Source organism: Sus scrofa, chromosome X (assembly GCF_054392235.1).
Source record: "Sus scrofa isolate SSC_HxYL_T2T_F1_AM1 chromosome X, Sscrofa_HxYL_maternal_Yorkshire_Landrace_v2.0, whole genome shotgun sequence".
Classification (NCBI taxonomy): Eukaryota; Metazoa; Chordata; class Mammalia; order Artiodactyla; family Suidae; genus Sus; species Sus scrofa.
Window position 1 is genome coordinate 39,315,796 of NC_139401.1, and position 27,952 is coordinate 39,343,747.

At 52.3% G+C, this 27,952-nt stretch overlaps 1 long non-coding RNA gene across 3 annotated transcripts; it reads right to left on the reverse strand.

The window, feature by feature from the left end:
* LOC106506944 (uncharacterized) lies at positions 1-27,952 on the reverse strand. 3 transcript variants are annotated; one of them, XR_002340733.2, is made up of 3 exons: positions 21,827-22,095; positions 19,372-19,905; positions 1-2,377 (listed from the first exon to the last, which is right to left on the reverse strand). It is a non-coding gene; the product is annotated as an uncharacterized LOC106506944 (long non-coding RNA). The 3 variants fall into 3 exon arrangements; XR_014835587.1 differs by lacking the exon at positions 1-2,377 and adding an exon at positions 15,081-17,641; XR_014835586.1 differs by lacking the exons at positions 1-2,377; positions 19,372-19,905 and adding exons at positions 20,347-20,553; positions 27,844-27,952 and having other exon boundaries at positions 21,827-22,081.

The following is a 27,952-nucleotide window of genomic DNA, read 5'->3' on the forward strand; positions in this document are numbered from 1 at the left end:
TTTTTTTTTTTTTTTTCTGGTCTTGCCTGGAATAAATTGCTACTTTCTTGAACGCACAGAAGGATGTATTATTACGAAGGGGTTCTATATTATTACTGAGAACAATTATTCAGAAGCCAGAAGCCTAGAGCTGACGAGGTTATATTCTCTGAGGAGAAATTCCAGAAGCCATTACTCATGAACCTTTTTTGCTTGCGAAAAGAACCTTTTCCTTCTCCTGCATGAGTTTGCCACCCAAAGAAGGACCCGACCCTCCCTGTTTGCTCTGCCAAGGCAGTAGCCTCCGTTCAAATGCCAAAGGCAGCAGGTGGGGCCCTGGCCAAGGACGCTGGGTGTGGGAAGGTGATGCGCACCTGTTTCCAGAGACTCCCCATCTGCCCGGCCTTCTCTGGCAGGGACAGGTCAGGTGGCTGATGCTTTTGTCGCCGTCCGACCAAACCCCTGGAGCTCAGCCCTGAAGATGAGCAAGACGGGGCCTCTGGAATTCAACATCTGTCCAAACCCCACAGGAGGTGTGGGAGGCCTAATTCATCCATGTCAGTGGAGCACCTGTACAGCCTCAAATGAGAGGTGTGAGGTGACCACAAGCCCAATTAATTACCACGTTGATGGAGACGTTCGGCCCCACCTCCTCTCTCACTTGCACCTGGCCCTGTCGCAGGACGAAGGCAGGCAAGCCAAACTGAGACACTTTCCTCAAACTCTGGCCTCCGCTTTAGTTCTTTCTTTCTTTTTCGGCTGCCCTGCCGCATCTGGAGTTCTCGAGCCAGGGATCAGATCCGAGCCACAGTTGCCACAGTGGCGACCTACGCTGCAGCTGTGGCAATGCCGGATCCTTTAACCCAGTGTACCCGGCCTGGGGGGGAATTGAACCTGCGTCCTGGCGCTACATAGGCGCTGCCAATCCCGTTGCGCCACAGCGGGAACTCTTGATCTTCGTTTTAAAGGGGACTTGGATCCCCCAAGAATGTCTACAGAGCCCAACCTCTTCAAGGGCCGTATTTCAACTCATCACGAGCAAATGCAGGACAGGAAGGAAAGGAGAGAGTGTCCACACAGAAGGATGTGGTTTTATGGAAGCAAAGTGTGAACGTGCCATCATCCATAAAGGGAGGGTGGCACATGGGGGCTCTTTCCCATTTGATTCCTGGTACATTTTATGGCCTAAGAGATCACTAGGTGTTTAATTTTTCAGCTGTAAGCATGGGCTCCATGGACGCAGGGTCGAGGCTGCCTTTGTCCACAGGGTACCAGAGCTAAACCACCCTCGAGGCTAGCACAGCTGAGATGCGGGGGACAGGCTGGGCGGGCTGGGGCAGCCAGGCGGGGGGACATGGCCTGTGTCTGCAAGACTGACCGGGGTCTGCACGGCCCAGGTTCACATAGCCCTTGTCTACATGGCCCGGTCCTTTCTGGCCAAGGTTGCATCATCTGAGCCTGTGTGGCCCGGGTCTGCGTGGCACGGACGGTCACCACCCCTTTAACCAGTCTGAGGCCTCCTGACCCAGAAGAGGCGGGGGGGTCACTGCTCAGCTTATGGGTTTTTTTGGGTTTTTTTGTTTTTTTGTCTTTTTGCCTTTTCTATGGCCGCACCTGCGGCATGTGGAGGCTTCCAGGCTAGGGGTCGAATCGGAGCTGTATCTGCCAAACCTACGCCACAGCCACAGCAACGCCAGATCCTTAACCCATCAAACCCGCAACCTCATGGTTCTTAGTCGGATTCGTTAACCGCTGAGCCACGATGGGAACTCCGGTCACTGCTCAGCTTATAGCAAAGCTCTCAGGCAGCGGGAGTGGAGGCCGCTGGGGAGGTGTGGGGTTTTATCTGAGCGCTCCCCCTGGGGTGACAGGTCCCTTGGGACCTCTGGGCAGGGTGGCAGCTTCCTCCTCCCCAGACCCACAGTCCGTTCCTCGTGCGACAGCCACCTCCTGCTTTTTCTTTCACCACCAACTGCTTTCCTGTCTGTCACCAGGGAGGACACGAGAGGAGCCCGGAGCGGTGCGCGACAGCCCAGGCAGGCAATCCTGTCTCTGTGGGTGACAACCCAGGGTTGTTTACCTTACCTCTCCTGACCCCGGAGAGCAGGGGGCTCCAGCCACACGGCTCAGGCAGGGGAAGGGCCCGGGCCTGCTGGCCTTGCAGGCTGGGGAGAGACGCGCTCAGAAACAGCGCCGCGAAAAGACCTGTCAGCCTTCATTATTAATACCTGGTGTTAATATTTAATGTCAGAAACCTGCAGCTCCCTTCTCTGCACCGGCACCAGACCCGCACGGGTCACGCCAACCAGACCTCTTCCACCGCAGCACCCCTCCAGCAGCATGTCCCGACCAGCAGCGAGGTTTCGGCTTGCTTCCAATACTAGATGCCAAAAGAATCCTAAAAGAAGAAAATCAAACACGACGAAGAAATGATTGCCTTGCTTTTAAAATCCACCCTGTCCTTGAAACGTCTCTAATACCCTGCGTTTCGGAGGCCGGGGAGTTTACAAGTAGGGTAACAGAGGCATCACCTTGGTGATGGGGGCGATCTGGGCTCTGCAGAGGCTGCGTGTTGCTGATAATCCGGATGTATGTCCTCAGCCGCAGCGGCACTGCAGCGTGGTTGCAAGCTAAACAAAATCTGAAGGCTCCAGTGGACACCCCAAGGTGAACTCGAGGTGCCCAAGGAACAGGAATATCCGCCGCTTAAGCAATCAATGAATTCTGACCTATCAAAACCAACTTGTTTCTCAAGCTGGGGCGCTCTGTTAGCTTTTGGGGTGGGACGGTGCTTCTTTGCACAAGACTGTCGCACACACTGTCCCTGCCCATACACCCCATTTGCGATATTGTGACAATCAAAACCACTCAGACCCCGGAGTTCCCAGGGCAGCTCGGTGGGTTAAGAACCCAACTAGTGTCCACGGGAATGCGGGTTTGATCCCCAGCCTCGCTCAGTGGGTTAAGGATAAGACATTGCTGTGAGCTGCAGTGTAGGTCGCAGACACAGCTCAGATCCTGTGGTGTAGGCCGGCAGCTGCAGCTCCAATTGGACCTCTAGCTTCCATATGCCACAGGTGCAGCCCTAAAAGGCAAAAGCCAAACAAAAAACATGCGAACCCATTTCCAAACACCCTGGTCCCAGAGTGGTGGGTGGCACAACCCCAGGCCGGGAACCCCTGGACCAGGTGCCCTGTTCCAGGTGGGGTTTTCGGCCAGCCCAGGGGTGTAAAGGCCAACTCAGGAATGACCCAGCCACCAGGCAGGCCAAGCCAGCAGAACCGGGCCATGCTCACACTGAGGCCTGCAGGGAAGACAACAGAGTCCGGGGCTGGCTTTCCCTAAGTGAGCCAAAGGGGTAACCCACCCCCACATCACCCCCACCCCAGGGCATGAGCCTCCGCCCTTCTCCACCCTCCTCTGCTGAGAGCCGGTTGCCACCTCCATCTGCAGATCTGCGGGGCGGGAGGGGCTGCGGCTTGTAAAGCTTTCATCTTTTCAACTTCAAAGAACCAGCCTCGCAAAAAAGCCCAGGGCACGGTTTTCCAGGATCCAGGAAACCAGATGATTCACCTGTGCTGGCACCAGCCTGGGGTCCCGGCTTGCCTCCCTTGACCTGAACCACACCTACCAGGCCTGAAACCTCACCTCACCACCAGCAACCAGCAGGCACTCTTAAAGGACCGGCTAGCTACCTGAGCTGGGTCCCTGACTTGGCTGGAAAAGCCACTTAGAGGGATACGAATAGAAGATGATTTAATGTCCAGGGCATCTTCTCCCCATAAAGTTTTTTTATGGTATTTTACTGAAAAATAATTTACATCCAGTAAAATGCAGAAAACTTAAGTGTACAACTTGATGAATTTTTACATGTGTGTGCACTCATGCACCTTATAAATTTCAAGGAGTACAGAAAAGAAATTTTTTTTTTTTTTTTTTGCGTTTTAGGGCCGCACTCAAGGCATATGGAGGTTCCCAGGCTAGGGGTCAAATCAGAGCTACAGCCCCAGCCTACACCACAGCCAGAGCAACGCCAGATAGGAGCCATGTCTGTGACCTACACCACAGCTCAAGGCAATGCTGAATCCTCAACCCACTGAGGGAGGCCAGGGATCGAACCTGCGTCCTCATGGTTCCTAGTGAGATTTGTTTCCGCTGTGCCATGACAGGAACTCCATAGAAAAGAAATTTTAATTAAAATACACATATGCGCGCGCGCGCACACGCGCGCGCACACACACACACACACGAGCTGGAAGACCTAAAATTAAGAGGAATGATAATACCAAATGTTGGCAAGGAGGTAGAGCAACAGGAACTCCCATACATCTCTGATAGGAGCGGGAAAATGGTACAACCACTTGGGAAAATGATTCAGCTGTTTCCTTCCTTTTTTTAAATGTATTTCATCAAAGTATAGTTGATTTACAGTCTTAATTTCTGCTGTACAGCAAAAATAGATGTGTGTGTGTATTCTTTTCCATTATGGTTTATTCCAGGATATCAAATGTAGTTCCCTGTGCTATACAGCAGGACCTTGCTGCTTATTCATTCTATATAGAATGGTTTGCATCTGCTAATCCCAAACTCCCAATCCATCTGTCCCCCATTCCCTCCTCCTTGGCAACCACAAGTCTGCTCTCTATGAATCTGTTTCTGTTTCATAGATAAGTTCATCTGTAATATTTTTTTTAGATGCTACACATAAGTGACATCATGCGGTATTTGTCTTTATCTTTCTGACTTCCTTCCCTTAGTATGAGAATCTCCAGGTCCATCCATGTTGCTGCAACTAGCGTTATATACGCTTATCTTCTTTATCCATTCATCTGTCAGTGGACATTTCAATTGCTTCCATGTCTTGACTATTGTAGATAGTGCAATGAATATTGGGGTGCATGTATCTTTTTGAATTAGAGTTTTCTCCAGATAGATGCCCAAGAGTGGAACTGTGGGATCATGTGGTAACTCTACTTTCCGGTGTTTTGTTTTGTTTTGTTCTTTTGGGGGTTTTCTTTGCTTTTGGGGGCCACACTCGTGGCATACGGAGGTTCCCAGGCTAGGGGTTGAATCAGAGTTACAGCTGCCAGCCTACGCCAGAGCCACAGCAACGCCAGATCCGAGCTGCGTCTGAGATCTACACCACAGCTCATGGCAACGCCAGATCCTTAACCCACTGATCGGGGCCAGGGATGGAACCCGCAACCTCATGGTTCCTAGTGGGATTCGTTTCCGCTGCGCCAAGACAGGAACTCCTACTTTCAGTTTTTTAAGGAACCTCCATATTGTTCTCCATAGTGGTTTCACCAACTGACATTCCTACCAAGAGTGTAGGAGGGTTCCCCTTTCTCCACACCCTCTCCAGCCTTTATTATTAGTAGACTTTTTGATGATGGCCATTCTGATGATGGCCAACGAGGTGGTACCTGGTTGTAGTTTTGATTTGTGTTTCTCCAATAATTAGCAACATGTGGAGCATGTTTTCATGTGCCTGCTGACCATCTGTATGTCTTCTTTGGAAAAATGTCTGTTTGGGTCTTTAACTTATAAAGTTAAACAGATACCTGCCACATGACCTAGCCTGGCTATTTACCCCAGAGAAGTGAAAGTATATGTACATGAACATTCATAACAGCTTTTTTTTTTTTTTGGTTTTGTCTTTTTGCCATTTCTTGGGCCGTTCCCGCAGCATATGGAGGTTCCCCAGCTAGGGGTCTAATCGGAGCTGTAGCCACTGGCCTACGCCAGAGCCACAGCAACGCGGGATCCGAGCCACATTTGCGACCTACGCCACAGCTCACGGCAACGCCGGATCCTTAACCCACTGAGCAAGGGCAGGGATCGAACCCGCAACCTCATGGTTCCTAGTCGGATTCGTTAACCACTGCGCCACGACAGGAACTCCCATAACAGCTTTATTTGTAAGAGCCCCAAGCTAGAAACAACCCGAACATCCACCTAGAGGAGAATGGATAACAAGGTTTGGTGTGTCCAGTGGAATACGACGCGTCAGGAAAAGGAACCAACCCCTGATTTACGCAACGTGGATGAATCTCGAAATAACCTTGCTGAAAGAAGCCAGAGAGTACTTACTGCATGATTCCATTTATATTAAACTGTAGAAAACGCAAACCAGTCTACAGTGACAGAAAGCAGATCGGTGGTTGCCTGGGGATGGGGGCCACGGAGAGGCAGCTGGGGGCGGAGGGGAGACAGGAGTGGGGAGCAGCAGGAAGAAACCTCGAGGAGCAATGGATACACTCAGGATCCGGATTATGGTGACGGTTTCACGGGTGGATGCATATGTCAAAACGCATTCGATTGTATAATTTAAATAAGTGCAGTTTATTGTATGTCAATTATACCTCGATAAAGCTGTATGTTTTTAAAGATGGGTGTTTCACTGCATGAAAATCAGACATCCATGGGTTTTTTTTTAAATGCAGGAATTCTCCACCATTCCGTCCCTCCCTCAAAAAAAAAAAAAAAAAAAACCACGTCCAACAAATATGGGTGCTGGAATTCCACATAACCTCTCGGCTTTGGGATCAAGCAAGAGAAATTCTACTTTAAGCCCAAAGCAGTGTGACAGAAGCGTGGCCACCACACCGCAGCAGAGGCAGGAAGGCAAATCGACGTGTCTGAGCCCAGATCTGCCTTTCCCAGACACGGCTCCAGCTCCTGCTTGTATAGTCAGCTGAAGGGCATGTTATAACCAGACGATTATTCCCAGGGTTAGCCACACATCACGCATACGTTTCCATCTTGTCCCCTCTCGGCATCTCCCTGTTCCTCTTCCTTGTCCGGTGACTATTCACGACTGGGCACGGCAGGAACTCCTCACCAGCAACCAAAATCCTGCCCCGTAACAACTTCATCACTTAATTACAGTAAACATTTACATAATGCTCGGGCCCAGCCAGTGCAGAAAGATTCGTTAATGCAGAAACATGCCCTTTAACCATCCCGTTTTATTACACAAACCCCCCGGGGACCCGAGCAGCCCAAGATTTGCAAAAGATGATGGAGAAACTGGCTGAGATATTAAGCCCCTTTCCAGGTGCAATTAAAAGTGGGCTGGAGAAGCTCCGCTTTCACAGATATGGATTTTTTTTTTTCCATGCTGAATTCACGCGGTAAGGAGTCCGGGTACCTAGCGGCCATCGGAATTCTAACCCTGGCTGGAGATGGGGTTTGGTTTTGATTCTCATCGTCCCCCCTCTCCATTTCTGAATTGACAAGCCTGCAGGTTTTGCTGGGAGGTCTAATATTTCCACGGCCGCCCAAGCACAAGGCCAGTTGGAAATAAACCCGGCAGCAAAGACCGCCGTGAACGTTATGAACATTCCTCTCGCTTCAAGCCTTTGATTCTTTAAAACAGACCCTCTCTGGAGAGACCAGCTTTAATCACATTTTCTCCAGCGAAACCCAGCTGGCCTGGGGAGGGACCGCCCAGGCCAGGCTCGGCGCCGGTGAGGAGGCGTCGGGGTGTCACAGTGGGCTCCCCACCTTCGGGAGGATTCGGACCAGTGGACCAGGAAGGTCGCTCCTGGAAGAGGAGGAGGAAAGAGAGGGGGCTTTGGGAAAAGTCAAACCTGAGCTTCCTCCAACTTGCCATGCCTCCGCTCCACTCCCACCCTCTTTTCGGCTGTGTGATCTTGGAAAAGGGACTTCTCCTCTCTGGGCTTCTCTTCCATCGTCTTTTTTTTTTTTTAAGCTTTTTTTTTTTTTTTTTTTAATTTTATGGCCGCACTGGCAGCACATGAAAGTTCCCTGGCCAGGGATTGAATCTGAGCCACAGCTGCGACCATGCCAGATCCTTTAATGCACTGCACCAGGCCAGGGATTGAACCCGCACCTCTGCAGAGACCCTAGCCACTGCAGTGGGATTCTTAACCTACTGCACCATGCATGGTGGGAACTCCCGGTTCCATCAGCTTGCAGGCAGGGATAATGGTCCCTGCTCTGCAGGGGTGTCAAGTGGTTTGGTGAGGTAGCTCTGTATAGTCGCCAGCCAGGGCTGGCAGGTCAGTGCCACACGCACACACACACACCCCATGCTCAGTGGCTGCTCGGAGGTACCATTATCATTTTTTTTACCATCACTAGCATTATCCCATCCTTCTCAAACCTTAGGGAGCCAAAAGGATCCCTCCTGCCACCTTCTCGGCAACGAAACGGTGCTCAAGCGCTCTTGAAGCCCCTTTTCTCCCCTTGTGACTTAAAAGATGAGTTCGACACCAAATCAGCTTGCGAAAGCCTCCTCCGGGGTTCCCACCCAGATTGGCAGGAGAGGCACCAGGGCTGAGGGTGGAAGGGGCAGTTCTGAGCAGTGAGCAGTCTGGAGGTGGGCCTGGCTACCTGCTGGGAGAGCAGCCAGAGGCATGGGGTAGAGGAGGCAGGCTGAGGCCAAGGCCAGCCAGGAACTGAGAGGGAAGTTCAAGGTCCAGGAGGAGCAAGATCCCAGACCGACCCTGCAGAGAGGCAGGTGCCCTGGCGTGGGCACTCGCAGACGCATGCACTAGCACATACCCTACCCACTGACGACTTTCAGTTATTTATCTCACAGACATTTATAAAACATTTTGGCTGGCCTGGGCACTGTTCCAGAACTTTACAAGCATCACTTCATTTAATCCTCATAACCACCTTTTGAGACAGAAACTGTACTGATTCCCATTTACAGGTGAGGCAACCGAGGCTCAGAGAGGTTCATTAACTTGGCTAAGGTCACAGAGCAAAGAGATGGCAGAATGGGAATTCGAATCCAGGGAGCAGGGCTGCACAGCCCACACGCTTACCCACTCTAGACACTACTCTTCCCGGGGATTCACAGAAGGAAGGCGCTCAGCTGGATGGGACTTAAAGGATCAGATCGGGCAGGTGGGGGGAGGGGGGAGAGAGGCAAAGGGCTTTGCAGGTGGGGGCAAGAATGTGAATGAAGACAGGGCAGGGGTTCCAGTCATGGCTCAGCGGTAATGAACCCGGCTAGTATCCATGAGGACTCGGGTTCCTTAACTCACGCAGTGGGTTAAGGATCGGGCGTTGCTGTGAGCTGTGGTGTAGGTCGCAGGTACGGCTCAGATCCTGCGTTGCTGTGGCTGTGGTGTAGGCCGGCAGCTACAGCTCCGATTCAACCCCTAGCCTGGGAGTGGCCCTAAAAAAAAAAAGACTCAGGGCAGAAATAAGTGCCACGTGGTTGGTTGGGAAGGACCAAGAGAAAAGTGTTTGTATGATTGAATGAGGGGTAGAGAAAGGATGTTGCAGATAATTTTGGCTACAAGTTACAGAAAATCTCAACTCAAACTGGCTTCAACCAGCGGCTTTGGAACTCTTTGAGCATGATCCATAGTAAGAAATACACTTTCCGGAGTTCCCATTGTGGCGCAGCAGAAATGATCCCAGCTTGTATTCATGAGGATGCAGGTTCGATCCCTGGCCTTGCTCAGTGGGTTGGGGATCCAGCTTTGCCACGAGCTGCAGTGTGGGTCACAGATGTGGCTCGGATCTGGCGCGGCTGTGGCTGTGGCTGGCAGCTGCAGCTCTGATTCGACCCCTAGCCTGGGAACCTCCTTATGCCGCACCTGCGGCCCTAAAAAAAAAAAAAAAAAAAAAAAAAAAAAAAAATCCCCCCAACTGAGGGATGGGCTGGGCGAGTAGTAATCCAGAAAAACTGCCTCAGGCAGAGTCAGAGGTGTTGGCAACAAGCAGTCTTCTGAGCTCAGAGGCGAGGCTGCGGCAGGTGGGTGGGGCCCTGAACGTGTCTGCCACACAGGGCAGGCCAAGGCAAGCCCGCAGGAGGAACCCAGCTGCCCTGCGGCAAAAATCCCAACCCCGTAGGTTTTGCCACCAGTAAAGGGCTGGGAGGCACATGGACGACACAGCTGAACCCCAGGGGCCACCCCTCACCGGTCGGAAACAGACCAAAGGGAGCCAGCCAGGGCGGGACACAGGCCCTTCACGGAGGGGCCGCAGGAGGCCAGGCTGGGGACACAACCAACCCTGTCACTGGGCAGAAGAGAAGCCCAGACAGGGCCTCGGCCTTCACCCAAGCGGCTTTTCCCGCCCCCAATGGCAGCAATTCTGTCCCAGGCCTCAGGAAACACTGGTGGGGAGAGGACGAGGCGATGAGCAAGCGGGCCCAATGTTTCTCGCTCTCTGCTTTGCACCTTCCCTCCCAGGAGCTCGAGGCCTGCGAAGCTGCCTGCGGAAAGCAGAGGCGTGAGTTTCTCATGAATGATTTTCAATGATTCTCGTTCTGTCCATGGGGGGAAATCACATATTGAAGATCCAGCAAAAGCTGCAGAGCCGGCTAGGGGCTGCTCCAAAAGCAGAGCCACTGGTGCTCAAACCGCAAGGGGTCTCAGGAAAGAAGCAGGCTCCCCAGGCCAAGGCCGGCAGGAGCCCGAGGCGATACCCTCTGCAGATCAGGCCACGGCGCACCTACCCCAGGCCCCACACTCACGGCCCCACTTAATCCTCCCAACCTGTCATCCGCTCGCTCGTTCGTTCATTATGCAATGAATAATCACTAAGCACCTGCTATATGTCACTGGCTGTTCCAGGCCCTGGGAAACCGTTGTGAATAAAACAGATTTTTTTTTTTTTTTAAATCCCTGTAGTTGTGGAGCTTAGTCGTGGAGTCTCCCCCCAAGACTTGGGGTGGGGGGAGAAAGGTAGAAAACAAATACATGTAACATGCAGTGTGTTTTATAATGGGAAATGGGAAGGGGAAAAATTGGGCAGGAAGGGAACAGGGAACCTGGGGACCAGGGACAGGGGGAAGGTTGCAGGTTTCCAAAGAGTACATACTGAGAAGTAGACATGTCATCAATGACTTGGGGAGGGGCCGGAGGGAGCTCTGTGGACAATGGGGAAAGAGCAGGCCTGGGAACAGCTGGTGCAAAGGCCCTGAGGTAGCAGTGGCTGAAGTGGAGGAGAGGGAAGCAATAGGCCAGGAGCTCAGAGAAGTGAAGCGGGTGGGTTCTAGATCAGGCACAGCCTTCCGAATACCCTTGGCTCTAACTCAGGAGCCCTAAGGAGGCTCTGGAGGCGTCTGTGCTGAAAGGAACAAACTCTGACTCTGGTTTTAGGGGATCCCTCTTGAGTGTTGTTGTCAGAGCAGACTGTAGAGGTGTGAGGGCAGAAGGGGGGACCCCCAGTGAAAAGACCACGCAATCCCTGCTTCTCCACATCCAGACACGGGGCTCACAAAGGCTGCAGGAAGTATTATTTCAGTAGGAATGCATTTCAACCTCATGGCCAACATTCTGCAAAACCCACCTTATTCGTGGTCCCACTTGAGAGATAAGTTAACAGACTCAGAGAAGGGAAGTAACTCATCCAAGTGACCCAGCTGGAAAGCTCTCTGACCAGGAAAAACCTAATACAGAGCTCCCATGAGGTCTAGCCAAATTTGAACCCAAATTTATCCAATTCCCTCCTTCTGCTGCTCCCTCCTTCCTCTGTTTAAAACAAAAAGTGGGCAAAACCCCCTTTTTCGTCTATTGGTCTTTGGGTTGATGTCCAATCCTTTCTGGAACTTTTTTTTTGGTCTTGTCTTTTTAGGGCCGCACCCGCAGCATATGGAGGGTCCCAGGCTAGGGGTCGAATCAGAGCTACAGCTGCCAGCCTCCACCACAGCCACGGCAATGTGGGATCTGAGCTGCGTCTGTGACCTACACCACAGCTCACAGCAATGCCAGATCCTTGACCCACTGAGCGAGGCCAAGGATCGAACCCACATCCTCATGGATGCTAGTTGGGTTCTTAACCCACTGAGCCACAACAGGAACTCCCCTTTCTGGGATTTTTCAAGCTTTCAGTCTTTTCCTTGCGAGGTAAAGCGACATGAGTCTGGGTCAAGCCCGGGTTCTGACATCCATCCATGGGAAGGGCAGTTTCTAGAAGCACAAAGCCAGGCTTTACCTCCTCCTGGGACAGGTTTCTTTCTCCTCCGTGTCCCAGACAGTAGCCAGGCCTTGGCGTCCCCAGCCTTTGGGCTTTGTGGGCAGGGCCCCAGCTGAAGTTGCCAGGCACCCAGGGGCCAACCCCCTCCCAGGCTTTTGTTTTCGACTGAAGCCAAAGCTGTGGGAGGATTATATGGGATCAGCCGTTCCCGGAGCCTGTTTTGTATACTGCTGGAGGTACACAGACCCGTATTTTTTTAATAATTATGGTTATGTATTTTGATGTGCTAGGAAAAAGAAAACCAGCACAGCCAACCCGTGGCTTCATGAATATTATTGTTCAGGAGAAAGCTAAAGCATTTAGGGTTGTGCTTTTGCTTTTTTTTTTTTTCCAAAGAAAAAAAGATGATTTTAAATTAAACATATTATGTTAATAACAACATAAGTGGTACAAAATACTGCAAATATCACGGAGGAGGTAAAGAATAACGCTGTGCTGGGTTCTCAGATGGGGAGGAAATGAAGGGAGGGCTTCCCCCCGCTCCAGTCTTCCGAAGGGGTTTTCATTAAATATCCTTTTTTTTCCCCATTTTTTTCTTTTTTTCTTTTTTGTTTAGGGCCGCACCTGCGGCATATGGAGGTTCCCAGGCTAGGGGTCTAATGGAAGCTGTAGCCACCGGCCTACGCCACAGCCACAGCAACGCCAGATCCCAGCCCCATCTGTGACCCACACCACAGCTCACGCACGGCAACACCGGATCCTTAACCCACTGAGCAAGGCCAGGGATCAAACCCGCATCCTCATGGATACTAGTCAGATTCGTTACTGATGAGCCAGGAGGGGAATTTTTTTTTTTTTTTTTTTTTTTTTTTTTTGTCTTTCTGCCTTTTCTAGGGCCGCTCCTGCGGCATATGGAGGTTCCCAGGCTAGGGGTCCAATCGGAGTGGTAGCCACCAGTCTACACCACAGCCACAGCAACTCGGGATCCAAGCCACATCTGCGACCTACACCACAGCTCACGGCAACACCAGATCCTTAACCCACTGAGCAAGGGCAGGGATCGAACCCGAAACCTCATGGTTCCCAGTCAGATTCATTAACCACTGCGCCACAACGGGAACTCCAGGTTAAATATCCTTTTAATAGAATGGGAGAACTGGCATGCCGTAGAACATGAGACAATGCAGACCACCAAAAAGTTTCAAATAAAAATCTCACGCTCTCACCTTCCAGGGATCACCACCGTTCACACCTAAGCGCACATCTGTCTGGGTTTTCTACTGCTGGGCAGCAATTTACCACAAATTTAGCAGCTTAAAACACCACCCATTTTTTACGCAGCACTCCCGCAGTCAGAAGTCTGGGAAGGCTTGGTTCTCTGCTCTGGGTTCTCCCCAAGCCAGAGTCAAGGTGTCCGCCAGGCTGGGCTTTCATCTGGAGGGGCTGCGGGAGAATCCACCTCCAAGCGCGCTTGGCTGATTATAAGAATCCAGGTCTTTGTGGCTGTAGGACTGAGGTCCCCGTTTCCTCCTGGGCTGTTCTCTGGTTCCTATATGTCTCCGAACCAGGAAGAGCACATCTAACCCCTCTCAGGCTTCAAATCTCTGGCTTCTCCCCCCTGCCTTTTGTGCCACCCGTCAGAGAATATGCTGTTATTTATTTATTTATTTATTTAGTCTTTTTAGGGCCGCGCCCAAGGCCTATGCAGGTTCCCAGCCTGGGGGTGGAATCAGAGCTGCAGCCGCCAGCCTACACCACAGCCACCGCAACGCCAGATCCAAGCCGAGTCTTCCACCTACGCCACAGCCACAGCAACGCAGGATCCGAACCACATCTGTGACCTACACCACAGCTCACAGCAATGCCAGATCCTTAATCCAACTGAGGGAGGCCAGGGATCAAACCCAGAACCAGTCGGATTCGTTTCTGCTTCGCCACAACAGGAACTCCTAGCCAGGTCCTTTCTAAATGGATCCTACTGTATTCAAGACAAAAGGACAGCTGTACAGCAGAAATGGGCACAACATTGTAAATCAACTGTACTTTAATACAAAATTAATTAATTGCTTTTTAAAAAAGACAGCAGGACAGTTGTTCTGCAAAATGTCCCACCTTCCAGATGTATCAGGTGGCTTCCTTGTAATGGCATTTAGCTTGTTTCTTGGTCCCCTGTATCTCCTCTTACTTGGAAGCTATACACTGGTGCGGTAGCAAAGCTTTAACACCTGGGAGAAAAGCCGCGCTCTGCAGTCTGCTGGCCAATACCCGTGGTGTGAAGTACTTCCGCCACGGCTGATTTCAAGCCACCCCTATGATATCCCTGAACTCAGGGTTTGAAAGAGATGGGCACAGGCTGCCAACTCAAACCAGGATGAACCCGTGCCGTACACGCTGCTGGATTGATGGGAGGAGGCTTTTCAAGGGGAGGAAGTAAAGGAGGCTATAGGGAGAAAGACTTGGAGTTCCTGTTGTAGCTCAGCAGTTAACGAACCCGACTAGTATCCACGAGGACGCAGGTTCCATCCCTGGCCTTGCTCGGTGGGTTAAGGATCTGGTGTTGCCGTGAGCTGTGGTGTAGGTCGCAGATATGGCTTGGATCCCTCGTTGCTGTGGCTGTGATGTAGGCCAGCAGCTGTAGCTCCGATTGGACCCCTAACCTGGAAACCTCCATATGCCCTAAAAAGACAAAAAAGAAAAAGAAAGAAAGACTTGAAGAGACTCCCCACTCTTATCACCAAGACTGTGGGGGAGACAAATGATATGTGCTCCAGGAGTGGAAGTGCCTGGCGCCCTCTCACCTCCAAGAGGAATGTCCGGGGCTGAAGGGGACAGTACTGTCTGTAGTCTCGGGGGCCACGGCAAAGACCCCCACCGTGGGGCTCAGCTGGGAAGCAAGCACAGTAGAGAAATCCCCCAGCACGCTGGCTCCTTGCGTGCATCACTTTTCACTGACTCCCAGAGGTCCCCGGTGGGCCTGAGCCCCAGCTGCCCACACAAATAACTTGCTTGAAAACCATCCCTTTATTGTCCTTTATTGGTTTTCTTCCCTTCCCTTCCCTGGTCCATCTCTGCACCCCTCTCCCGGGGCTTCCTGGGACCACCTCCCAAATAAAGGATGGACCCCCAATTCCTTGTGCAGGGCCTATTCCAGGACCCAAGCTGAGACAGAAGAAGCAGTGGATGGGAAGTTATTTCAGGTTTTACATTTTTTTGTTTATTTTTTTTTCTTTTTTTTGGGGGGGGGGGGATTTACAATTTTTTACAACGGGATGTATTCATTTTCTATGAATGCAATTAAAAATCAATGTTGGAGTTCCCATCGTAGAGCAACGGAAACGAATTCAACTAGGAACCATAAGGTTTGGGGTTCGATCCCTGGCCTCGCTCAGTGGGTTAGGATCCTGCGTTGCTGTGGCTGTGGCTGTGGCTATGGCGTTGACCGGGTAGCTGTGGCTCTGATTCGACCCCTAGCCTGGGAACCTCCATATGCCATGGGCGTGGCCCTAAAAAGCAAAAAAAAAAAAAAAAAAAAAAAAAATCAATGTTAAGGAAGAAAAATGACAGCGAGAAGACCGGAAAGATTCCCTGAGAGAGACCACAAACAGCCACATTCCCTATCTTCTTGCCCTGACTGTGAAGCCACTGTCCCACTGACCCCCGCACCTCTCCCCACACACCCTGAGACACGACCACAGCAGGCAATCATTTTAAGAGGAGCTGACATTTGTTGAGCAAATACTAGGCAGAACGCTCTGTGTAGATCACCTGTTTGACATACTCGGAGCACACGTGCTTCTCTCCCTTCCCTCCCAGGCTCCCTTTCACAGGAGGGGGACGGAACAGAAAAGGTATAAACCCACAATAAGGAAGGGGGGCGGGGTGTCAGTAGACGAGGGATTTCAACACATTTCTGGAAGACAGAGAGCAGAAGGAAGGGTGGTGACAGGTGACGCAGAGCAGAGGGAGCCGCAGCTGGAATCCTCCCAGGCGAGGAGGTTCGAGGAAGAGGCTCCGGGCTGAGACTGGGGCGGGGGGGGGGGGGATCCCTGAGGGCAGGCGTGGGAAATGTGGCCGGGAATGGGATTGACTGAGGGGCTGCAGCCAGACAACTGCACCCCACCCCCGCCCGCCCCCACCATGCTCCCCACTTCTGGCTGTAGAAGAGCCCCTTGGTTTCTGAGAGTTGACACTGGGGTCCTGCCTGCCTTTCTCCAACAACCTCAGCAACGAAAGTGGGAAAGATGGCCTTCTGAAGAGATGGAACGCATTTTGAGGAGAACTGGAGCAGCCTGTTGTGGAGACTGGTGCCTTGGAAGAAAGCCCCCACTCCGGGATTCATCATTTGGAAGATCTCAGCTCCCCACCTGCTCACCTAAAATGGGGCTCACCAACCACTGACCCCAACACGCACGCGATGCCCGAGATCCACGTCCTCCCGCGACGCGAGAAGAGACCCCCTCCCTGGGGGTCCAGCTAAGGGAAGCCTGCACCATCACAGAGAAAGATGAAGAGCAACAGAGAATGGATCCTGAAGGAAAGAGAGATGACCTGGTCGGCAGAGGAGAAGAAGACGCAAGAGGACGAGGAGGAGGAGGAGGAAGATTTACCTCAGTTGAGGAGCTCCCCTCGTGGCTCAGCAGAAACAAACCCAACTAGTATCCATGAGGATGCAGGTTCAATCCCCGGCCTCGCTCAGTGGGTTCAGGATCAGGCATTGCTGTGAGCTGTGGTATAGGTCACAGATGTGGCCTGGATCCTGCGTGGCTGTGGTTGTGGTGTAGGCCGGTGGCTACAGCTCCGATTAGACCCCTAGCCTGGGAACCTCCATATGCCGCAGGTGCGGCCCTCAAAAGACAAAAAAAAACAAAAAACAAAAAACGCCGGATCCTTTAACCCACTGTGCCAGGCTGGGGGTTCAAACCTGTGTCAGGTCACTACAGAGATGCAGCTTATCTCCTGGCACCACACAGCAGGAACTCCTGGGGTTTTTTCGTTAATAAAAAAGGAACAGAAGATTTCCACCAGGATGGGAACTGGAACCACATGATCTCTTTCCATCCCAAGTTTGGGTGATTTCCATTCCAAACCTGGGAATCTTCTGGTGCCTCCCCCCACGCAAGGTTCAGGCCCCAGGAGGGATTCCTTGGCAGTGCTGCCCAGAGACACTCCCGTTGGGGTGCCTGCTAGTGGCGGAGTCAGAAGTTCGGGCAGCGCCAGGAAGGTACCCCCTGCATCACACTGTCAGCCTGGCCCCCTGGGTTGGTTTGTTTTTCCAGGGCATAAACGTATTTTATGGAGAAATAAAATGCACAATAATAAAAAGGGGGAGGGGAGTGCTTCCACGGGCTCACATTTTATCCAAAGGGGCCGTGATTTGGCATCCCTGGCTCGAATATGAAATTATTACACAAGAATTGACTCTCGGTGTCTCCGATGCTCCCTGGGATGATTGCTTCTATAACTTATGGAGACAGCTGAGCGTTTGCATTCAAGTGATCACATAAATTAATATCCATATGTGGAAATGGTGTGCTGGGAGCCGGCCTGGTTTAAGAATGCATTCCCTGTAATGATCCTTGCACCTGAAGAAAAATGCCCATCCCGGGCTCCGTGTGCAGGGCTGGAATGCTCTAGTCATGGTCCATAAGGGCTTGAGGTAAAATACGGCCCGCAAAATGGTCCGCCTCTACAGTGGTGAAGAGCGGTGGGCTGTGTTCAGCCGTGATGTCATCAGAGGGAACGAAAGGGGGTGCTTTTTGGGAAAAAAAAAATTTCTTTTAATAAATAAATCAAAAAGCATGTGCCTTCAAATGAAATGTTTTGCTCCTCAGGGATGGGTTTAGCCCAAAGTTCTAATTATACGTGTGGCAGGAAAGGCCTCCCAGGCCTCGTGCTTGCCAAAAGCTTTTATTTTGCTACGTGACAGGAGACAAAAATTATCCCTTTCTCCTTCGGAGATTGCCAACACCATGCCAGAGGGGCGACGAGGGGGGGGGGCGGCACCGGCAGGAATTAATGATGGGATCTGTGTGGCCAGGGCAGGGGGTTGGGAGGCGGAAAGCCCAGACCCTGCCCTCAGATCACAGATCAAGTAGCTGAGGCCCCAGGCCACAACCAGGTAAGGCTGTCTTGGGGATGCAGTGCCTCACACCCACAGGTTGGGTGCTCAAAACAAACCAAACTGGCTGAATAAACTTTCAGACGGCAAGGAGCAGAGGCACGGAAAATCACCTTCCGCCTTCACTCATTCATTCATTCGCTCACTCATTCATTCATTCATTCCATACATGTCTCTTGAGCTCTGCAAGCCCTCAACATCTGAGGCAAGATGAAGGGGAGTCCGCCAGCAGAGGCCTCTCACGCGGCGCACATTTAATTCCATTCAATTCATTCTGGGGCTTTTCAACACTGGGTAGATTTATACGTTTTCTGGTGATGGATGACAGGCATGTGCTCAATAAAAAAGGATAGATCTGGGCAGCCCCTGCAGATTTGGCCACTTCCTGCGAACCTTCCCACCGCGGTCCTGCCTCTGTCCAGGTGGTAGCCCATCAGCCTCAAGCAGGATGGGTTGAATTTAAAAATAAAATGCTTGAAGTCTTCTATATTAAGAGCTGAACCAACAAGGGGGAGTACAACTCCATTACTACACACCCCTGCAAGCACACGCGCGCGCACACACACACACACACACGCCCTTGTTCGCCTCTATTAGAAGGAGGACGGTAGACTTGGGGAAAAACCTTGAGAAAGACCCTTCTAAGGCTCAATGGACTGGACTTTTCCTCAGCAGCAGCGATATGCTGGTAAAAGTTTAACAACTGGCTCTCCAGGAACAAAAACAAACAAACCTGTTTGCAGTGTTTGCCAATTTCTGTGGTGTAAATACTCCCACCCTGGCTGATTTCAAGCTAACAACCTGACATCCTGGACTGCAGACTTGGGAACAGACCGGTATGATGGGTTCTCTCCGGCTGGTGCGCATCGGCTCCTGCAGCCCCTTTCAGAAGCAAGCCTGTGACAGATGCACTGGGCAGAGCCAAGAGGAAAGGGTGTGCGTGCTCCTCAGCTATCAGGGGGCAAGGCTCTCGGAGAGGCGGGAACACACCGGGTTGGCCTGCCCCCCCCCCCATTCTGTTCCCGCGAGAAGCAGCGCACAGCGCACAGCGAGGAGAACCTGGAAACATTCCAGCCAAACCTCAGCTCTGCCCCCTCATCTAGAGAAGACTGCCCGCTTCTCTCTCTTCTGGCTTTCGAAGGACTCCGGCGGCAGACACCTGAGAGAAAAGACTCCCCGGTCCAGAAGCTTAATTGGATTGCTTTGAAAAGGTTATGCCTTCCCACCGCCCAATATTTCATAATAAGAAAATGGGACTCCAAATTCTTCCCCACTAAGGAAGAACGGTGGAGGGAGAGAGGGAGAAACCACTGAGGGGGTAAAATTGATTTGCGATGTGTCCGCAGCGGATTCAGTGTCCTTACCTGCACCCGCACGAGCCCTCCGCTTCTGCCAGATCGGCTTTGTCGTCTGACTGCAAGCAATTTACATGCAAGCCGTAAAGGACCCGTGGCAGGTTCTGATCCCAGCTCCCAGCTCCCCGTCACTGATGACCCGCTGATAGCCCCGACTTCATCTTGCTTCCTTCTAGATCTTTCTGTGTGGTCCCAAGGGATTCAGTTCCACTCCTCCGGCCTCGGGCCTTTGTAGCTGGGCCCTGGGTCTCTCCACACACCGTACACACTGTATTAGACGGTAGCCCTGCTGGGCAAATATTCACGCCCCCGTCCCACTCCAACCCCGTCAGGCACCCCCTCCTCCCCGGCAGGAATGTACTTCCGGGTCACACGGATGTCGATTGGGCCACGTGACTCGCTGTGGTCAATGGCGTGTAGGTCGATGGGGTACAATCAGAGGTTTGAAATGGGCTTGCTCCGTTTGCCCTGGGCTCCTGCACTCCCGCCGCCGCTGTGAGAACAGGTTTCCAGGTACCTGCTTCCACTGCTTCAGCCTGAATCCTGGAATGAGAGATGTGTGGAGCTGACCTAAATCCAACTCCTGGAGTTCCCGTCAGGGCGCAGCAGAAACGAATCCGACTAGGAACCATGAGGTTGGGGGTTCGATCCCTGGCCTCGCTCAGTGGGTTCAGGATCTGGCATTGCTGTGGCTGCGGCGTAGACCCGCAGCTATAGCTCCCATTAGACACCTAGCCTGGGAACCTCCATATGCCCTGGGAGTGGCCCTAAAAAGACAAAAAAAGGGGGGTAAAACTGCAGAGCCCAACAGACACCCCCTTTTTTTTTTTTTTTTTTTTTTTTGCTATGGTGGCAGCAGCTTCATATGGGATCTCAGTTCCCAGACCAGGGACTGAGCTCGGGCCACAGAGGGGAAAGCGCCAAATCCTAACCACTAAACCACCAGGGAACTCCCAGCCCACACTTTTATTGTGCAAAAATTAATTCTTTCTTTTTATTCTTTATTTCTTATTTCTTTATTTTCATATTGAAACATAGCATTTTGTCCTTGTCATTTTCTGTGAAGCCCACTTCACCGTCCTGTAGATGTTACAAATATGCTTCTGTTTTCGCCTAGGTTTTTGGTTATGTTGTTTACATATTTGTTATATTTAACTCCGGTCCATCCAGAATTTTGGGCGAGGTCAGGGTCTGGCGTGAGATAAACATCGCAGTCAGTTCTTCTCTATACCGATAACTCGTAATAAGACTTCTTAAATAATTATTAAATATTAAATAATGTGATTCAGTTGCTTGGTCATGGATTAATTATTTGTGGTGTTTTAAATCTCTTTCTAGAATCTTTTTTATTCAGTTGATCAGTTCTCTGTTTTAGAGCCAATTACATAGGATCTTGGTTATCACAGTAGTATATTCGCCCCTTGACATTTGTAGAGAATTAAAAAAAAAAAAAAAAAACTCAGGATTCTACTCTGTGGGTAAAAGAACCATTAGCAATTTTTAAGCATAACAAAGCAGTCTTCCTATATTTTGGGTTAATGGGGTGTGTGGTAGTGTGCGAAATTTAGAAAGCGGCGCAGACCTGGGTGTCAGGAGACCCCAGGCTGTCTGAGATGATAAGGCCTAAACACAGGCCGAGACACCAGGAAAAGATATAAAGCTACATTCAGAGTTCCCCTTGTGGCTCAGTGGTTAACGAATCCAACTAGGAACCATGAGGTTGCGGGTTCGACCCCTGGCCTCGCTCAGTGGGTTCAGGATCTGGTGTTGCTGTGAGCTGTGGGGTAGGTCGCAGACACGGCTCAGATCCTGCGTTGCTATGGTTGTGGTGGAGGCCGGCAGCTGTAGCTCCAATTCAACCCCTGGCCTGGGAATCGCCACATGCCGAGGTTGCGGCCTTAGAAAAGATAGAAAGACCAAAAAATAAATAAATAATAAAGCTACATTCATCAATCAAAATAGGCTAGTTATTGGGACTCCCCCAAACGCACAGTGGGTTAAGAACCTGACTGCAGCGTCTCTGCACAGGTGCAGGTTGGATTCCCAGCCCAGCGCAGTGGCTTAAAGAGCCAGTGTTACTGCAGCTGTGGTGTAGTCCACAGCTGTGGCTCCGGTTCAGTCCCCAGCCTGGGAACTTCCATATGCCATGGGTGTGGCCATTAAAAAAAAAAAAAGTTGTTTTAGAATTTTCTAAAGCATGTCCTCGCAGATATTCATTCTCCAAATGAGGAAACAGAGGCCCAGAGAGGTGAGGTCACTTTCCCCAGACCACACAGTGAATCAGAGTAGAGCTGGGACCAGAGCCCAGGTAAATGAAATAAGAATGCTACAAGTAACAGAAATCCTGACAAACAGGGGCTTGAGTAAGGGGTGAATCTTTCTCTTAGAAGTCCAGAGGAACATACAGAATCCAGGGCTCGTGCATCTCTCTGCTCCAGGCACCCAAGACCCAGACCCTTCCTACCTTCCCGCACGGCACGTGGGTTTCATCCTCATAGTCCCAAAACGGCTGCCGCACCTCCAGGCACTGGCTTTGAGTTCCAGACAGGAAGGAGACAGAGGGATTCACATTCTTCTCTGTTCAAGGTTTGGCCTCTCTTGGGGAAGGGAAACCCTTCCCAGACATTTCTGCTTTACCTCTCCTGCACCAGAACTGAGTCACACGGCCACCGCTAGCTCTCAAAAAGCCTGGCAGTTTGAGAAGCTCACTGTCCAGCCTCTAAGGTGGAGAATGAGAAAGCAGAGGAGAGTTGAAATGGGTGTGAGTGAGACTAACTAAAGTGTTCGCCTGACCCCAGGTCTCCTCTTATCTCCTGGTCCAGGGCGCTCGGTATTTGACACCGTGACGGGGCCGGGCTGGAGGGAAGGGGCCTCGCACACGTTTATCTAGGCCGGAGCCGGGAAGATGGTCACCTCTGTCGCAGATATTGATAAGGTTTCCTGCAAGACTGGGAGCTGTTAGGAACGGCTCAGAGTATCAACGTCTGGTGGACAAGGGGAAAGGAGGCCACGTCATTCACGCCACGGCACACTAACAATTAGCAGGCACTTACTCACTCCTATGGGCCAAGCACTGTTTCCAGACCCAGGCCTGGGAAGTGTCTCTAAAGTAGACTATAGAAGATCCAATTAAGGGAATGGACGGGAGTCAAGAAAATGTCCTTGGAATGAGGATAAGAAAACAAAACAGAAAACCGAAAGAAAGGAAGTGAATCTTGGGAGGACAGCTCAGGAGAGGGTTTGAGAGCGAAGCATGAAATCCTGGACAGGCTCCCCCGGAAATAAAAGCAACGTTCTCCCCTGGCAGCAACCGCGGTGAAGATGCCCCAGCACACGTGGTTTACCGCTGGGTGGGTCCTTTGAAAACACCGAACGAGGCCAAAAAAAAAAAAAAAAGAACACCTCCATGATGATCCAGTTCCTTGGGCCAAGCACTGTGGTGAAAGAAGAGATCTGAGTTCCCATCCTGGTTCCATACCTCCTGGATTGAACTTTTTCTGAAGCTGTCTGGCGGTAGGAACCTCCATGCTTCCCCAGGATGGCAGGTAAATCAAGATTCAACTGCAAGCTGCAGAACCCAGGCCCAAGTGATTTAAGCATACATAACTGAAATATCTTGGGGCAGGGCTGGCTTCAGGTTCAATGGGATCCGGGAGCTCAAACAATGAAGACTCCGTCACCCGGCTCTGCTCTGTCTTTGTTGGCTCCTTTCTCAGGCTGCCAGCCAGCCCAGACTTAGAGCCTATCTTTTGGGAAACCCCAGGATAAAGTGCGATTCTCTTCTCCTCAAGAAACTGCAAGTTCTGAAACCGTCTCTCTGGGACCCACTTAGGTCACATACCCACCTCCAAACCAATCACCATGGCCAAAGTGGGGTGAAGGGGACAGGTTCAAATGCTCCATTCATTCCACTTCTGCAGCCAGGAGACGAGTCAATCCCCTCCCACCAAAGCACTAGGACTGAGTCAGAAAGCAGTAGTTCTGGAGTTCCCACTGTGGAGCAACAGGATCAGCAGCTTCTCTGCAGCGCTGAGACTTAGGTTCGATCCCTGGCCCCGCACAGTGGGTTCAGGATCCAGCGTCGTCACCTGCCGCTTAGGCCGCAACTGCAGCTCGGATCTGATCCCTGGCCTGGGAACTCCATATACCGCAAGATGGCCAAACACACACACACACACACACACACACACACACACACACAAGAAAGCAGTGGTTCCCCCAAAGTGTGGGTTCTGAATCTAGAAGGGGACCAAATGTTGAGCAGACAAAACCAAAGCTATCTACCACATCTGACGAGCTGCCAACAAAGCCATAAACTCCCAACCCCCCCCCCCAATCAATCCAAAACTGCCTTCTTGCCATATCCTGTCTTGAGGATGTGAACTCTAGCTCCTTCCAGCCTTGTCAAAGAAGTTGCCAGAATGTCTGAGCTGAAAAGGCCTTTAGAAATCATCTCCCCTTCCCCCCACCCCCACTAGGGTGCCAGGTTGGGGGGAGGCTTGCCTAAGCATATAAGGCCAGATCAGCTGCAGAATGGACTAGAAAAGAGCTACAAAATCCAGCCAAGCCTTCTTTCACTTCCTCCTGCAGCCTCTCTGGGAATGGTGTATAAAGGACGAAACGAAACCCTGGAGAATGTCACCAGAACTGGGAACAGGTCTGGCCAGCTTGCTATGATAGCTCAATAAAGAATTTCGGGGTGGGAGGGGGGATCCTCACAGGCGGCCTAAAGGGCTAGGATGTCCGCCGCCCTCAGGCCTGGACCAGGGACAGTGTGGCTAGGGACAGAGGTGGTGGCATGGCCCTTTTCCGTGACAGGCTGGCCTGGGCTGCAGAGGGCAGGTCCAGGCCTAAAAGGACCCCTCAGGGACAATCATGCAACAAACACGAATGAAAGAAGATCCGTGGCTGTGTCGACCCCGAACTTCCATATACTGCAGGTACGACCCTAAAAAGCAAAAGGGAATCTTAAAAAAAAAAGGCAAAGAATTTAAGAACCATGATAAAAATAACTAAAAACTGGCCTGCTTTTGGAGTTCTCATTGTGGCTCAGCGGTTTAAGAACCTGACTAGTATCCGTGAGCATGCAGGTTTGAGCCCTGACCTCACTCAGTGGGTTAAGGATCTGGCGTTGCCGCGAGCTGCTGTGTAGGTCCCAGATGCAGCTCGGATCGGGTGTTGCCGTGGCTGGGGTGTAGGCCGGCAGCTGTGGCTCGGATCCAACTCCTAGCCTGGAAACCTCCATATGCCTCGGGTGCAGCCCTAAAACGAAAAGAAAAAAAAAAGTTGGCCACAGCTGCTCAGTGAAACCACACACCTTCTTTCTGATTCCAACCGCGCATGTCTTATCAGCAGCACCTCAAACTCTGACCTGGTCCCCACAATGTGATATGCTTCCCCCAGCTCCCCAAGGAGGTCAAGTGTCCCCTTCATGTTTCCAACAAAAGGGAACCTGTGGCCCCATCACCTGGCTTCCCTTTGATCTTTCCCTTTGCTGCCAACATCCAGACCTGGCAGTACCATTTCTCAGAAACCTGGGGACACACTTAGGAAGCTTATCTGGGCAGCATAGCCATGTCACGGGGGGGGGGGGTCCTTTTCAGAGGGGTATGTTGCAATGCCCTTTATTATAGGCTGCCTTTTTCTCTCCTTGTCTTTTTTTTTTTTTTTTAACAGACCTCAAGTGGAAACACCAAATGGCCTCAGACCCTAAGGAATTTGAAAGGATTAACACGATTACTTAAGCAAGGGTTTTCTGAAACTCCCAGCCAAGCAGGAGAGAGAATGAAACTTCTAAAGTTATATCCTTTCAGTGATTGGTTAGATAAGTGTGGGGCCTGAGCAAACAGACAATCCAGGAACAGCATTTCTCCCATTAACTCTTTCAAGGCCTGGAAAACACACACTAGGGGCCTTCCCGTGTCCCTCCAGGCCCTGGCACCCTGTAATTTACCAAGACAGGTGCCTTGGTTCCCTAAGTTCATGATCCAATCTCTTCTTTGCTTTCACTCCTCCCAGCCCCCCCCCCGCCCCCCCGCCAAAGACAGCTCCAGCCAAAGCATTCTTGCAGATGGAACGTGGTCCCTTAGGGAGGAAAGCCCTCATGTCCCAGGGTTGAGCAGCCAGCTCTGGACTGGGTCCCAGGAGGGTCCAGCCTTCCCTCATTCTCTTCTCAGCCACCGCAGGACTGGGCAGGAATGTGTCCCAGAGGCCTCGCCACGTGCCAATCACCCTGGCCAAAGAACCAGATGAAGCCTTGGCCTGGTGGCCGTGCTGCGCGGCCTCCCCAAGATGGCATCACATGCCTTGCCTTGGGTCGGAGGAGCACCTGAGAGGGAGCCTCACTCAAGCCACAAACATCACCAGAAGCTTTCGTTGGAAAAAGAAAACTGTAGGAAGCAAAATCTCCCTAGCTCTGCTGACCTCAGCGGGGATCAGCAGTACCGAGGTGGGCTGCTGGCCTGTACACAGGCCTGCTGGCACAGAGCAGGGAGCCCCAGTGTCAGAGGATAAAAGCAGGGAGCCTCTGCTTTCAATTTCCCCTCAAAGTTGCAGAAAAAGAGAAAAAAGAACAGAATCCTACAAAAAGTGATCTGAATCTGTCATAAACCACAGGGTTCAGGATCCAGATTCCAGGCTTGCTTGGGTCTGGGGCTCCTAGATGCTTCAAGGGATGGCTTTATGTCAATGAGGGCAGACCCAACACTGGCAGCTTGGACAAATGAAGGGAATTGGGCAAAATAAATAAGTAAATACGTAACTTAAAAAAAATAGATGCTGGAGTTCCGGTCGAGGCTCAGCAGTTAACGAACCCGACTAGCATCCATGAGGACGAGGGTTCGATCCCTGGCCTCACTCAGTGGGTTAAGGATCCGCATTGCTGTGAGCCGTGGCCTAGGTCACAGACAGGGCTAAGATCCCGAGTTTCTGTGACTATGGCGAAGGCCCACAGCTACAGCTCCGATTTGAACCCTAGCCAGGGTTCAAATACGCCATGGATGCTGCCCCAAAAAGACCCCCCCAAAAAAAAATGCTTTCCAATTCTGGAAACAACCCCTACAGCACATGAGTGCATCAGGACAGGAAGAAGCAGTAAGTTTCCCAGAAATCGCCAGCTCCTGTGGGCCTTGCCAATCTCAGACCCCAGACAGGGAGAAAGAGTTCCATCAGCCGCTCTGCAGGCTTCCTGCGAATGTGCCCACCCAAAGTCGCTCCTCAGCCGCCACAGACCACCTCCTCTCCAGCGACAGAGCCTAGAGGGGCCTGAAGTCCCACCGCTGGAGCCCCCAGGACCCACCCCTGCCCTCGTGCCATTTCCGGTCCTGCGGGGGAGGGGGGGTCAATGTCGTTCAAGTAATTTCTCTGCGAACACAAGATGGCAGCCTTAAATAAATGCAACCCTGCGCAGCTTTTAATCTTACACATCATTAAATTCCTAATTTACACATTATGTTTTCGTGGGCCAACCCATAACTCATTAGTGTTGAACTCACGAGGTATAAAGACCAACGCGCGACGGGCGCCGGGGCGCCGTCACCTGCCTGGGTTAACAGTCCCTGCTGGAGAGCAGGGAGGAAGGTGCGAGTGGGGCGCCGGGGGCGCCCGTGGGGCAGAGGTTGGGGCGCAGGCGAGCCCTGGGTGCCAGGCCCCGCGCCACACGACGCGATCGCAGCACTGCCACCGAGAAAGTGCTAGGACCGGCTCCCTCCCGCCTCTCCGGGGGCTCGTGTGCGCGCGTTCGCGTGTACACACATACACACACGCACGCCCGCGCGCTCACACACCCGGGTGGCCACGCGGGGCTACGAGCCGCGCAGGCCTCCTTGGCAGACATCTTCCTGTGGGAAGATTTCAAACGAGCCGTGAAAGCCAGAAACTACACGGGTTACAAACTCCGGAATCCCGGGTCGGCCGGGGCCCCCTTCTCAAACTCCGACCCGGCCCCCTCAGCTCGGCGCGGGGCCGGGAACCCACCAAAGGGCTAAGCGCACCCGCCGACGGCGCGGGGAGATCCGGGGACCCGAAGAGGGCCCCAAGTCCCCTCTCCCCTCTGACCTAGGGACGGGCGGCTGAGAGGGCACAGCCAAGCTCGGCCTTGCCGAGCTGGGGTCGCCCAGGGCGCCCCCGGATGCGTGCGGGCTTCGGGGCCCAAGCGGGCCCGAGGTGGGGTGAAGGGGTCTCATAGGTCATCCGCCCCCCCCCCCGCGCGCGCGCCCCGAGGCTGGCCGCTGCGCCCCCTCCAGGGAACGCCGCTCTCCAGGGAATGATGTCGCCCGGTCGCAGCTGGTATCCGACGCCCGGGCCGGGGCGCACCCTAAGGGAACGGGAGACCGGTAGCTGGAAGGGCCTGGGGGCCAAAGGAAGTGGGCTGCGCTCAGGAGGAAGACCCCAGGCAGGAGCGCCGAGGAAGGACGTCCAGGCGGCGAAGGCAAACACCCGCCTCGCTCTGAGCTGAGCCGGCCAGGCCCTCGAGGCACTTACTCTGCGCCTTCCCAGCCCAACGCCGGCTCCGTGCCGGCGGCGGAGTGGGAGGGAGGAGGCCGGGCGCGCGCCCCGCCCTCGCCGCCCGCGGTCACAGGGGCAATTACAC